The sequence below is a fragment of the Dendrobates tinctorius genome, unplaced genomic scaffold (assembly GCF_039654945.1).
Source record: "Dendrobates tinctorius isolate UK_male_01 unplaced genomic scaffold, ASM3965494v1 ptg000086l, whole genome shotgun sequence".
Lineage (NCBI taxonomy): Eukaryota > Metazoa > Chordata > Amphibia > Anura > Dendrobatidae > Dendrobates > Dendrobates tinctorius.
The window spans coordinates 38,354,903-38,370,134 of record NW_027361754.1 but is presented as its reverse complement, the minus strand read 5'-3'; positions in this window follow the sequence as shown (position 1 = coordinate 38,370,134).

The following is a 15,232-nucleotide window of genomic DNA, read 5'->3' as shown; positions in this document are numbered from 1 at the left end:
CCCTGCTGGCCAGAATTTATAAGGTAGCTCCCTTTTCTGACTTGCAGCAGGAATTGTGATTTAATTTATGTTACCTGGCATGGGGGTCCCCTTTCTGCCTCCAAGCATGACTTCACCTCTTAGAGGGAGGCAATGTCACTGTGACAACCGAACTCTGGGGTGTCACAGATACATGCTGTGTCCTTCTACTTACACACTGTGGAGCACAGTGTGTAATAGAGATAATGAAATGTATCTGTAATCAGAGGTGCAGCTACAGGTTCAGGTAAGGCCAGGTTCACAAAGCGTTAACCAGCCCTATCAATGCATAGCGTTGACGGGCTGCGTTAACGCTATAGCATAACGCGATATACTTTATGCTATACCGCTGGTGCTGATTATTCATCAGCACTAGTGGTGACATGCTATACCACTAGCGCTGATGAATCATCAGCGCTAGCTGTGATGGAGCCTTAGACGCTGCAGCCCGTGTCCGACGCTCCGTCAGTGCTTAACGGCACATCGCGAACGCGTGCCGCTGTGGTAATGGCCCGGGTTGGGGGGTGGTCCACTGCTTACCACGCACAGATGACACAGACAACAGACGGAAGCAGATTTTGCTTGTAACAGGTCCGAGTTTATTGGCCGTCCTCCTGATGACCGTAGCCATGCACCGCAGCTCCTTTACAGCTCTCCGTATTCAGGCCCGGGTACCTTCACCTTCCTTCAGTCATAGTGACGTTCCTCGCGGATCTTTCGCTGGGGCTTTCCAAGACCTATCAACTGCCAGCGCTTCACCTGTCCGAGGTCGTCATCCAATCGGTACCCCCGGGGCCTCGTCTGTCCTGCGGTTCTTTGTGTCAGGGGCCACCCCCCTGACTGTCTCTTCCTGTCAGTCCCCTGGTCGAGCTCTCCACCGTTGTCAGTCCTACGTACTGAGTCTTCTCCGCCTGAGCTCTTCCCGGGTCTAGTCCTGCCTGGAACCCTGTCCTGTCCTAATTATCCCCTTCCTCGGGAATTTCCGTCCAGGGTTCCTATCCCCCCACCCCCCATGACTAAGCGGTTTCGTAGCCCTAAGGCTGGTTTCACATTAGCGCTTTTTAAGCGCACGCACGGCCGGGGGTAGCTCCGCCCCCGAGCCGGCTCTCTGCCCGGCGTGCCCGCCCCTTTCTTGTAGCGCCGCCTCCTAGCGCACAGCGGCGCCTGCGATCGGCACACCCTATCTTTAGCATAGGGTGCGCAGATCGTGCGCAGGCCGTGCGCTAGTTGCGCTTTGACCTGCGCTGCGCACTTTTGACGGTGCGCGCCAAAATCAAACTTTTCGGATTTTGGCGCGCACGGCGCACCGTCAAAAGTGCGCAGCGCAGGTCAAAGCGCAACTAGCGCACGGCCTGCGCACGATCTGCGCACCCTATGCTAAAGATAGGGTGCGCCAATCGCAGGCGCCGCTGTGTGCTAGGAGGCGGCGCTACAAGCAAGGGGCGGGCACGCCGGGCAGAGAGCCGGCACGGGGGCGGAGCTACCCCCGGCCGTGCGTGCGCTTAAAAAGCGCTAATGTGAAACCAGCCTAAGCTGCTGACAAGTCCTGTTCTCACGCTCCCCCTGCCATCTTGTGGTCAAATTTAGGTACTGCACTCCTATTCCACTTTCCCTCAGCTGTTTCCCTTCTATTATTATTAACGTCCATCTACAGTGCACAAACCATCCCTTCTCCCTTCAGTCAAGTCCGTCCGTTCAGTCACCTTCCCCACACAGCTTTACGGCATACGTCGCGATGCGCCACATAATGGTGGTGTATGGCAGTGGTAACGGCCTGCGTTACACCGCGTTATACCATGGTGTAACGCAGTCCGTTAAGCGGACTGACATAGCGCAGTGAGAACCTGGCCTTAGGAAGGGAAGAAACACATCTGAATAGGCCCCTAACCAGGTAACCATGTTTACAACTATGGTGGTGCACCCTAATAGTGGGTAAAGGAGAACCTCGACAGACAACCATGCTGTTCCTGAAAATAAGTTAACACCAATATTACTGCCATATGGTGACCATGTAATGGCAATCGCCAGACCTGCAGAGCATATAAGAGATTACAGCACAGATGGTGACTTGTCTATGTTACAGATGAAGACTTCTCCAGCCACGACTCTTCTTTAGAGATTACCACAAAGACAAAGTTTTCCCATTTCCAGTATCGTCCTCATCTATCCCCAACCTGCACAAACTACTCATCCTACAGCCACAACAATGCTGAGCAGCTGTTGTCATATGTGTCCATGTTACTGGAGCTGCTGTGTGGCACAAAAAAATGCCTCCTTTGTGCCCACTAGATGGTAAAATTTCACCCACTGCTCCACTATACACAGTATGATGGATCCCACTGCTCCACTGTGCACAGTATGATGGCTCCCACTGCTCCACTATACACAGTATGATGGTGGCTCACACTGCTCCACTATGCACAGTTCGATGGCTCCCACTGCTCCACTATACGCAGTATGATGGCTCCCACTGCTCCACTATAAACAATATGATGGTGGTGTGGTGCCCCTGAGGGTTCAGTCGCCACAGAGGTACTGCACCTCCTCCTGAGGTGTGGTACCCCACTATTCAGGTAAGATGAGGATACCTGACCAGACTCCAGCGCCTGCACCCAACACGGAAACCTTAGAACAGCAGAGCACCCTCTATGGCCCCTGCTTGGTTCATGAAGGGTGCTGGGAGGTGGGTGGAGCTTAGATTGCACTAAAGAGGGGAAAGCTGACAGGAAGTTAGGTGAGAATCCCCTGAGAGGGATGGAGTGAAAGGACGTATATGCAGCAGCCTCCTGTGAGCTGGAGCTGCTGGCAAGGAAGGGAAAAGAAAGATTAGCTCTCAGAAGAAAGATAGAAAAGAACGGAATGTGAGGAGGCGAGAACTGGGATCGGAGCTAGAGCAGAGCTCATTCCTAAGTCTATGTGCCAAAGGCCGGGCGCCGGTATCCGAGGCTGTGTGTGATGCTAATAAAACTACAGCAGAAACCGGAAGAACAGAAGTTGTGACCACTTTATTCCCACGTAAGACTCTACGACACAGTAGCAACATGTGTGAGCCGGGACATGATTGTAAGGAGTCGCCGAAGTAGGCTACAGCTGGCTGTCATGCGAGTGGAGATCTAAGTAACAGCAAGAAAGAGAAACTTGAGTGTAATTCATAACTACAAGTACTTCAGATTAGCTAGTAAGGAGACATTCTGAAAAGGCACACGAAAGGGAGTGCTGGAAGGGTGTACTCCATCTGACTGGGAGTTGGCTGAGCCCCTCACCTGGAGGATGCGGCACTGAAGCGGGCACCTGTCTATGCCAGAAGCGTGAGTAAAGCTTTGGAACTGCATTCAGCTGTGTCTTTGTCTTCTTCCTGTGTTAACCCCTTCAGCACTGGTACATCTCTGTGCTTAACACTACACCATCTACCTTAACAACTATTACAACTGCCCTGGGACTACAGCTCTGCCTGTGGAGAGCTATTACACCTCTGCTGCATCACACCCTCTGTCCCAGAGGATCTGCACTGCAGCGCTGGTCACCCCTGACCAGATACCACAGGTGGCGTCATAAACTTATCCATACATAAACTTTATCTATTGCACCTACTGTATTTTACATGGACACCCAGGGACACGGACCGGGTCACGGCCATCGCGACACACCCCGTTTAAGACACCAGCCCGGTACCGAGTGAGTGAACCCCGCTTGCCCTGGGGGTTCCCCAGTGGCTCACACTGCTCCACTATACACAGTATTATGGCTCCCACTGCTCCACTATACACAGTATGATGGTGGCTCCCACTGCTCCACTATACACATTATGATGGTGGCTCACACTGCACCACTATACACAGTATTATGGCTCCCACTGCTCCACTATACACATTATGATGGTGGCCCACACTGCTCCACTATATACAGTATGACGGCTCCTACTGCTCCACTATATATAGTATGATGGCTCCCATTGCTACACTATACACAGTATGATGGCTCCCACTGCTCCACTATACGCATTATGATGGTGGCTCCCACTGCTCCACTATGTAAAGTATGATGGCTCCCACTGCTCCACTTTGCACAGTATGATGGCTCCCACTGCTCCACTATATACAGTATGATGGCTCCCACTGCTCCACTATACACAGTATGATGGTGGCTCCCACTGCTCAACTATACACAGTATGATGGCTCCCACTGCTCCACTATACGCATTATGATGGTGGCTCCCACTGGTCCACTATGTAAAGTATGATGGCTCCCACTGTTCCACTTTGCACAGTATGATGGCTCCCACTGCTCCACTGTATACAGTATGATGGCTCCCACTACTCCACTACACACATTATGATGGTGGCTCCCACTGCTCCAGTATGATGGCTCCCACTGCTCCACTATACACAGTATGATGGTGGCTTTCACTGCTCAACTATACACAGTATGATGGCTCCCACTGCTCCACTATATACAGTATGATGGCTCCCACTGCTCCACTATACGCATTATGATGGTGGCTCCCACTGGTCCACTATGTAAAGTATGATGGCTCCCACTGCTCCACTTTGCATAGTATGATGGCTCCCACTGCTCCACTATATACAGTATGATGGCTCCCACTACTCCACTACACACATTATGATGGTGGCTCCCACTGCTCCACTATATACAGTATGATGGCTCCCCTGCTCCACTATACACAGTATGATGGTGGCTCCCACTGCTCAACTATACACAGTATGATGGCTCCCACTGCTCCACTATATACAGTATGATGGCTCCCACTGCTCCACTATACGCATTATGATGGTGGCTCCCACTGGTCCACTATGTAAAGTATGATGGCTCCCACTGCTCCACTTTGCACAGTATGATGGCTCACACTGCTCCACTATATACAGTATGATGGCTCCCACTACTCCACTACACACATTATGATGGTGGCTCCGACTGCTCCACTATGTAAAGTATGATGGCTCCCACTGCTCCACTTTGCACAGTATGATGGCTCCCACTGCTCCACTATACACAGTATGATGGTGGCTCCCACTGCTCAACTATATACAGTATGATGGCTCCCACTGCTCCATTAGACACAGTATGATAGTGGCTCCCACTGCTCACTATACACAGTATGATGGCTCCCACTGCTCCACTAAATAAAGTATGATAGTATGATGGCTCCCACTGTTCTACTATAGACAGCATGATGGTGGCTCCCACTGCTCCTTTATACACAGTATGATGCCCCCATAGCACCATGTATGCAGTCTGATACCCCCACAGCTCTTCTATACACAATATAATGATCATACAACTCCACTATACACAATATTGTGTTCCCAGAGCTCCCTTTAAATAGTAAAATGCCCCAATTGCTCCCCTATACACAATCAGATGCCCACACAGCTCAATGTATGCAATATAATGACCCACAACCTCTATACATGGTATAATGCCCCCACAGCTATCTATACACAGTATGATGTCCCCACATTTCCTCTGTACATAGTATTATGTATTCACGTATTCACAGCTCCCACATATACAGTATAATACCCTCAAACCCCTATGCACATTATTATACCCAAAATTTTCACTATACACGATCTGTTTTCCCCAAAGTAGTCAACACTCTGTATGATGCCACCAAAGTCATCCGACAAGTATTGTTAAGATAATAAACATCATATACTCACCTATCCCCAGATATTGTTGAGTACATAGTCAGACAGCAGCAAGGAGAGGGAAGTCCAATGCAATGACATCATTTTACGTCAGAGTCCCGATGTAATGATGCCATCAAGTCTCTCACCCCAGGACTAGTCCAATGTTTTACCCTGTCATTCTGTAAACTGCGGGCCTAAAGTGACCTTCAGCCTACAGAACTGAGTGTGGTAATGCCAATGAGCCAAACATTATTTGTGTGCTTTACTCTCCAATATAGTGGTGGTTGCTTCAGGTAGTGAGATGCCCGGGGTGACTGTCCTCTCTCCCAGTTCCCTCCCCAGTAAATCTGATATTTTTGATATTTTATTTGCATGATTCCAGCAAAAAGGAGTAGATAAGTTTATGCATTTACATTATTTACAATTGCCCATCAGTTGGCAGCAGATTATTCAGGGTACTCTCCAAGCGTGTGACAACTGAGCTTCTTTATTCAGTTACAATCATGAACAATCTATAATAATAAATGCCCTAAGCAGCTTCCGGTTGTAACAACTTCCGTCCAGTTGTAACCGGTGACGTCACCGCACACCTCTTTCCATGTTAACCCTCAACACACACACTCCTCTCACCTTTCACCATCTCCACTCACTCTTTCACTCCACATACGACCCTTTCTCTCACTCGTCTCTCATACTCACGCCGTCATCGCCGCTGATCCACGATCCCCGACATCTTCTTCCGCCGGCGCCATCCTGGATCCAGATGTCCTCCACGCCTGCGACATGTTCTTGCGGCGACGCCATTTTGGATCGGCGAAATCCCGCGATAGTCAAGATGGCGTCGCCGCAAGAACATGTCGCCGGCGTGGAGGACATCGGGATCCAAAATTGCGTCGGCGAAATCTCGCAAGATTTCGCCGACGCCATTTTGGATCCCGACGGCATCCACGCCTGCGACATGTTCCTGCCTGCGGCGACGCTATTTTGGATCGATGAAATCCCGCGATACTCAACATGGCATCGCCGCAAGAACATGTCGCCGGCGAGGACGACATCGGGATCCAAAATGGCGTCGGCGAAAACTCGCGAGATTTCGCCGACGCCATTTTGGATCCTGACGTCGTCCACGCCGGCGACATGTTCTTGCGGCGACGCCATCTTGACTATCGCGGGATTTCACGATACTCAAGATGGCGTCGCCGCAAGAACATGTCGCTGGCGTGGACAACGTCTGGATCCGGGATGGCGCCGGCGGAAGAAGATGTCGGGGATCGTGGAGCAGCGGCGATGACGGCGTGAGTATGAGAGACGGAGTGAGAGAAGGGGTCATATGTGGAGTGAAAGAGTGAGTGGAGATGGTGAAAGGTGAGAGGAGTGTGTGTGTTGAGGGTTAACATGGCAAAAGGTGTGATGCTATTGCATCCTCCCGATGCGATAGCATCGGGCCATAATCTAGTATATGATAAGCTTAATAGATCAGGAATAAATCATTTGTGTGCCTCTATCTGTGCCACATCTACAGCAGGCTGCATCTCTCATACACAGACACAGGGAAACAGGAAATACAGCCACATGCTCTCCCTGTGTGAGCCTCTGGGAGGTTTTTTTGTTCTAACTTTATGAACAGCATACAAATCTAGCAACTAAACACTCATAGACAGGAATGGAGTTGTTGCACCAAACATATTCCAACATCATCCCAATATGTCCTCAAGTCAATTAAACATCAGGGATACCAGTCTAGTTAGGAAGCTGAAGTGTTTGTCAATGTCACCGGTTTTGATGCATAAGAAAATGACAGGAGGAGTACTGGAGAGGAACAGCCAGAAGTCCCTAAAAAAGGGAAATGGTGCAGGTGGTGACCACAGATGATTCCTCGTTCCTGATCCTTCCTGATTCTTCTCTTGTTTTGCTAAAGCCTTTTTTGTTCACTGGTAGCATGAAGTGGCACGTGCAGCCCATTCAGGTAGCTCATGTAGTCCAGCTCTTCAGGGAAGGCACATAAATATGTACCATTGCAAGATGGTTTGCTGTGTCTCAAGAACAAGAAGCAGATACCAGGAGCTAAATGGTTGTAGAAGGACCTGTATGTTTTATCTGCCCTTTGTGTGAGGAAGAATAGTGTGGCGCCCCCAGGAGTATGTTCACCACAGTGGCTTTACCTTCCTCCTAGGGAGTGTGATGTGATGCTTGGAAGCAATAAAGGGACTCTCTATCAGGTAAATACAACACACAGCACAGTTCCCACTCCAGGCCAGCAGAGGGAGCTATGAACCTAAAACTGGGGGAAAAGCTGCTCACTGGGGGCCAGGAAGGGGAAGTTTAGTTAGTTCGTGTGAGGAGGACGAAGTGTGTGGACGAGAGAAGAGCTGGAGGATTGAGCAGAGTTCAGGCTCACTTCTAGCGTGGCGCATGGTTCCAGATTCCGGTATCCGAGGTTGTACGGATACTGATGTTCCTGCAGCAGAAACCGGAGGAATAGGAAGTTGTAAATGCTCTGTTCCAACATAAGACTCGGAGGCACAACAGCAACGTGTGAGCCAGAAGAAGGAGGCTACAGCTGTCTGCCACACGAGGGGGTTCTAAAAGAGAACAAGCAAGAGGAACTTCAGTGTAACTCAGTGCTGCATGTACCTCAGATAAGCGCTAGAAAGGAGACTACACAACCCATCTGCATTGAGAGATTCCTGAGTTGCTTCCAGGCTGGCCAACTCCTGTTCCATCTGTAATCTGGATCCTGGACTGCACTTGCAAAGCAAAGTAAAGGTGAAGGAAACTGCACCCTGTTGTGTCATTGCCTTCTTCCTGCAACCCCTTCAGCACTGCTACATCTCTGTGCCTAACACTGCACCCTCTTTCTCAACACCTATTCTCACTGCCCTGGGAGTACAGCTCTACCTGTGGGGAGCTATTACATCTTGCTGCCTTATACCATCTGTCCCAGAGGATCTGCCTGCAGCGTTGGCTTAACCGCTTCATTGCCGAGCACCACAGGTGGCGTCACGTATCATCCACTTATAAACTTTAACCAGCCACGCTTAACCCCTTTTACATGGACGCCCAGGGCCATGGACCGGGTCACCACTACTGTGACTCTTCCCTCTGAGATACCAGCCCGATACCGAGTACCCCACTGCCCTGGTGGGTGATCCATTTTGGCGTCATGAACAGGATTTAAGAAGCCCGGTGTCCCCGGGTCCTGTGTGCCAGAGACTGTGTGGGTGCCATAGGCCTATTGCATCATTGCTGCCATTACCCCGTGACTTGGCGTGCGTGGGAAGTCAAAGGGGCTGGCCATCGTGGGCGGAGCCAGCCGGAGAGCGCGAAAAATGAAGTGCTGTGCGGGAAGAGACCAGCGCGCAGAAAGTGAGAAGCAGAGGCCTGCAGTCCCAGCATCCGCCGATCATCCAGCCTGCGGTGCGGCAACCGGTAAGCCAGCACAACCCAGGGCCTGGCCAACGTTAACTAGGGGAGAGGAGAATGTCAGAGGCAAGAGAAGATGCAGCGGTGAACTCCATCGCACCCCCCACAGCGCTGCAAGATGCAGGGGCCAGCGCATCTGCGGCCCCAATGGCACTGCAAATCCAGTGGCCAGCGCCGCTTCCAGAGCGCAGCAGGAACAAACGCCCATCACAGCAGTCCCTATAATGCCGCTGTCCATGCCATATATACCGGGAGCAGCCTGGTTACTGCAGTACCCAGGGGAGTCACATACCCTGAGTGAATTTAAAGAGAGACTGTGCAGTTTGTTTGAGGTGTATCCTCTGTCTGAAAGCCAGAAAGTGAACATCCTTATTGGGCAGCTAACTGGTGCAGCACAAAGGGAAGTAAAAGCCTGGCAGGACACTGATAAAGAGACTGTTAAAAAGATTCTGGCTAAGCTAAGAAGCACCTTTGACACCCGCACTGCAGCTGAAATAAAAATGAGATTCTTTGGGTGTAAGCAGAGAGCGCAGGACAGTATACGGGACTATGCTCTTAACCTGCAGGAGGCGCTGCAAGCCATAAAGCAGATTGACCCAGACAGTGTGAAAGATGGCGACAGACTGTTAAAGGAGCAATTTATTGAGGGACTCCTATCCAGTACCCACAGAGCACAGCTGCGCATCATAGCCCTACAAAACCCTGACCTAGACTTTGCAGACTTCAAAGACAGGGCTATCCGGGTGCTGCATGAACCAAATGTCAGCCGTCCAGCGCCCCCTAGGCACCCAGCGATCGTATACCACCAAGAAGCAGCATCTTTCCCTCCCAGCCCTGTGGGGGTTGATGCACAGACTCTGGATAATGATCCATCTACAGAACTGCACCTTCAGGTCCAAGAGCTGGCCAAAAGTATGGCTGCACTTGCCAAAACTATGCAGTCCATACAGGTGTCCTCAAAGGAGAAGATCCAGCTGGCCTCCAGTCCAGAGGATGTCCCGTGGCTATGGAAGAAGAGGATCCCACCACGCCGAGGGAGAGACAACGATCGCTATGACCAGGACGGACGTCCCATCTGTCGTCATCACTGCCGCAAGGCAGGCCACATAGCAAGATTCTGTTATTTAAATGAGCAACCCCTGGGGCAGAGGGCCAACCCCCCAGGAGTAGGACCACAAGGCCCAAAGAACTGGCAAGCCAAGTATGTTGGAGGGCGACCGGTCCTCCCAGTGGTGATTGACGGCATCCCCATAAATGCTTTGCTGGACACTGGCTCTCAGGTGACAACTATGCCATATATCCATTACAAGCGGTATTGGGCTGACTCTGAACTTACTCGTGGCCCAAGTGATGAACTGACAATAGTTGCCAGCAATGGTCAGTCTTTGCCGCAAGTAGGATGTAAAGAGATTACCATTAAAGTGGAGCGAGTAGAGTTAAAATCTCAAGGTCTGATAGTTGTAGCCATTGATCGACGAGAATGTAACCCAATGATGACCTTAGGTACTAATGTGATTGAAAATTGTCTTTCCGAGGTTATTGTTTTGTTGCAACAGGTAGCCGAGACTGCTGGTTCGAGTGAAAAAGGAGTCTTGCGGAAGGAGATCAAGGCCCTGATGCAAAGACAGCAGGTAGAACTGTCTGGCGGAGAAATTGGCAGCGTCAGAGTGAGTGATTATTTCCCCATTGCTATACCCCCCAGATGTGAGGAGGCCACAATACCTCGATATGCTACAGTTGCTAAGCTGCTTACTGTCAGTAACAACGCAATACAGGCAGCAGAGCCCTTGGTCTCATCCGACCAGGCAGGGGACAATGGCTCTGTGAAGCAGCTGGAGGAGTAGTGTCAGCAGCTGCAGGTGGGAACTGACTCCACCCCTTCATACCAAAAGAATGGGATTTACCAAGTGACTCAGGAGTATGAGTGGCTATTCAGTAAACACCCTCTAGACTTTGGGAAGGCAAAAGGGCTTCAACACCATATCCCCACTGGAGATCATCCACCCATTAAAGAAAGGTACCAGCCTATACCCCCAACACAATATCAAAGTGCCAAAAGTATGTTGTGTGAAATGAAGGAGGCTGGGGTGATCAGAGACAGTTGTAGCCCCTGGGCAGCTCCAATAGTCTTTGTGAAAAAGAAAGATGGTACCATGAGAATGTGTGTTGATTACAGAAAAATTAACAGCATTACACATATGGATGCCTATCCATTACCCAGAATTGAAGAGTCATTAGCTGCACTTAAAACTGCTAACTATTTTTCCACCTTGTATCTCACTAGTGGGTATTGGCAGGTTCCCGTGGCAGAGGCAGACAAGGAGAAAACAGCATTTACTACACCAATGGGTCTCTGCGAATTCAACTATATGCTGATCGGGCTCGGCACCGCCCAAGGGACATTTCAACGGCTAATGGAGTGCTGTCTTGGACACAAGAACTTCGAAACAGTCCTGCTGTACCTTGATGATGTCATTGTTTTCTCCAAGACTTATGAAGACCATCTGGAGCACCTGGCTGAGGTGTTCGAAGCCCTGTCAAACTTCGGCCTGAAAGTGAAGCCATCAAATGCCACCTCCTGAAGCCCAAGATACAGTACCTCGGTCATGTAGTGAGTGCAGAAGGTGTGGCACCAGATCCTAACAAAGTCACTGTCATCCAGGACTGGCAGAAGCCCAGCGACCTCCATGAGGTACGTCAATTCCTTGGGTTGGTAGGCTACTGCCGAAGGTTCATCAAAGGCTTCACTGAGATAGCCACGCCTATGCAAAATCTTCTGGTGGGCCAGCCCAAGAAAGCCAGGAAGAAGAGTCCTACATTTGAATGGAATGAGGAACTGGAGAGGTCCTTCACTCGACTGAAGATGGCTCTCACAGGAGATGAAGTTCTGGCCTACCCAGATTATGACCAACTATTTGTTTTGTATACTGATGCCAGCAACGTGGGACTGGGAGCAGTACTGTCACAGGTACAGAATGGCAAAGAAAGAGTGATCTCCTACGCCAGCAGGAAGCTTACTCCCACTTAAAGGAACCCTGACAACTACAGTTCCTTCAAACTGGAGTTCCTCGCCATAGTCTGGGCTGTGACTGAATGATTCAAGCATTACCTAGCTTTAGCCAAGTTTACCATCTTCACGGACAGCAACTCGTTGACTCACTTGGAAACTGCCAAACTAGGTGCACTGGAGCAGCGATGGGTGGCCCGGCTGTCTAACTATGAATTCACCATTAAGTACAGAGCGGGGCACAAGAATGCCAATGCTGATGCGCTGTCCAGAATGCCTAATCTACCAGATGCAGGAGAAGACCCTGAGGCACTCGAAGAAATAGAGTTACCTGCCTTCCACCGGCCAATTGCGGCCCAACGTGCCCAAGGAGTGAGAAACAAACGGTCTATCGTGAAAGAGGCCACCCTAAATCCATTGCCTCATCATGACTGGGCAGAAATGCAGGATAGCGACCCCGCAGTCCACCTGGTAAAGGAGCTACTGTCACAAGCTGACTCACGCCCAGGTCCAGATGCTCCTGAAGAAACCCAGCAGTTGTGGAAGGAAAGAGGCAGGCTGTTCCTCTATGAGGGAAAGCTGTGTAGAAGGAGTATCAATGCCAACACTCATGAGTTGGTCTGGCAGGTGGCAGTCCCAAAGAGGGAGGCATCAATGGTCTTGGAAGCATACCACAATGGAGCTGGACACTTCGGATGGAAGAAGTTGGAGGCCTTGATCCGGGAGAGATTCTACTGGACTGGTATGAGGAAGGCCATTGAAAATTGGTGCCGGGAGTGTGGACAATGTAACCTGTGCAGGAAAGACCATAACAGCCAGCGAGCTCCTTTGCAGCCGATAATAACCAAACAACCACTTGAGTTGGTCTCCCTGGACCATGTGAAGCAGGCCCCAAGTCGTTCAGGCTACGTTTATGCTCTTACCATTGTTGACCACTACTCGAGATTCCTGGTAGTCGTGCCTGTCAAGGATCAAACAGTCAGGACAGCAGCCAGAGCATTCCAACAGCACTTTTGTCGACCACATGGATATCCCGAGCGAGTGCTTACAGATCAAGGTCCAGCCTTTGAGGCGGAAGTGTTCCAGGAATTCTGTAACTTGTACGGTTGCAAGAAGAACAGGACAACACCATACCATCCACAGACCAATGGCATGTGTGAAAAGATGAATCAGGTGGTGCTCGACCTACTGAAGACCTTGCCTTTGGAAGAAAGGAATCTGTGGCCAGAGAAGTTGCCAGATCTGGTAGACCTCAACAATCACATTCCTGTGAATTTCACCAACTGCACTCCAGCCTACCTAATGAGAGCAAGGCCTGGCAAGCTGCCTATTGATTTGGATATGGGAGTCCTGACACCTGAAGTGACATCACCAGATGCTGACTGGGATACGGAGCGGCAGCAACAATACCGAAGGGTACAAGAGTGTGTAGAAAAGAGTCTAGCGCAGGCAAGACAAAAACAGGAAAAGAACTACAATCAACATGCACCTGCAGTTCCCTTGTCACCAGGAGAACAAGTCCTAAAGAGGAAAAGGAGGATGCATAAATTGGATGACCAATGGGAAGCTGAACCCTACACCGTATTACTATCAAACTTTGACAACACCAAAGTGTGCTTTATCAGTATGGATGGAAGAGAAACCTCATCAGCAGTATCGAGGGATCATCTGAAACAGTGCCCTGACCAGCTAAAGGAAAGGATGGAAGAACAAAACAACCTTCAACCCATAGAAGAAGAAAACGTCAACACTGTACTCGGAGAATTTCCTGCAAACTGGACAAGAGTGGATCAAGCCATCGTATTTCCTGTCCTAATCTTTCCCCAGGCTACTGCAACTGAAGTAGCAGAGACTCAAGACAACTCTGAAAATCAGGAAGTTCAGGCAGCGGATGCCACACCAGCAGTGGAGCCAGAGAATCCTCGCCCTGCCAGTGGTGAATCTGTCATGCCCACAGTGAGTCTAAGAGTTCGTAGACGGCTACTACCCAGTTTACCAACAGTAGTAATAGGCCCAAAAAACCTACATAGGTCATTAGAAGTACCCATGCTACGCAGATCTACCCGTAGTACAAAAGGTGAGATCCCAGTTAGATATAGAGAGTAAAGTGCAAATAGAAAATGTAAGCTGTACATGTAAATATGCAACTTTTCAAATTTATGTGCCTGCAGAAACTCTGTAAGGACTTTTGAACAATCTCAGTTTGTTTTGATGGACAATTGGACCACAGGACTATGTGTGGTCAAAACTCTACTTGTAAATAGTTTACTAACTGCTCAGGAAATGGACCATGGACATTGACGCATGGACTAATCGTCAAAAGGACTATTTTTGAGCTTTGGTTTTTGTAGTTTTTCATTTTTGAAATCTTGTTACATTTACAATTTTTCATTTGTTAATATGTTCTGCATGTTTTCTTCAGTCTGGGAGTACTGAATTGCACTAGGGGGGAATGTGGCGCCCCCAGGAGTATGGTCGCCACAGTGGCATTACCTTCCTCCTAGGGAGTGTGATGTCATGCTTGGAAGCAATAAAGGGTCTCTCTATCAAGTAAATACAACACACAGCACAGTTCCCACTCCAGGCCAGCAGAGGGAGCTCTGAGCCAAAAACTGGAGGGACAGCTGCTCTCTGGGGGCCAGGAAGGGAAAGTTTAGTTAGTTCGTGTGAGAAGGGCGAAGTTTGTGGACGATAGGAGAAGAGCTGGAGGATTGAGCAGAGATCAGGCTCACTTCTAGCGTGGCGCATGGTTCCTGATTCCGGTATCCGAGGTTGTATGGATACTGATGTTTCTGCAGCAGAAACCGGAGGAATAGGAAGCTGTAAATGCTCTGTTCCCAGATAAGACTCAGAGGCAGAACAGCAACGTGTGAGCTAGAAGAAGGAGGCTACAGCTGTCTGCCATACGAGGGGGTTCTAAAAGAGAGCAAGCAAGAGGAACATGTACCTCAGATATGCGCTAGAAAGGAGACTACCCAAACCATCTGCATAGAGAGATTCCTGAGTTGCTTCCAGGCTGGCCAACTCCTGTTCCATCTGTAATCTGGATCCTGGACTGCACTTGCAAAGCAAGCACCTATTCTCACTGCCCTGGGACTACAGCTCTACCTGTGGGGAGCTATTACATCTTGCT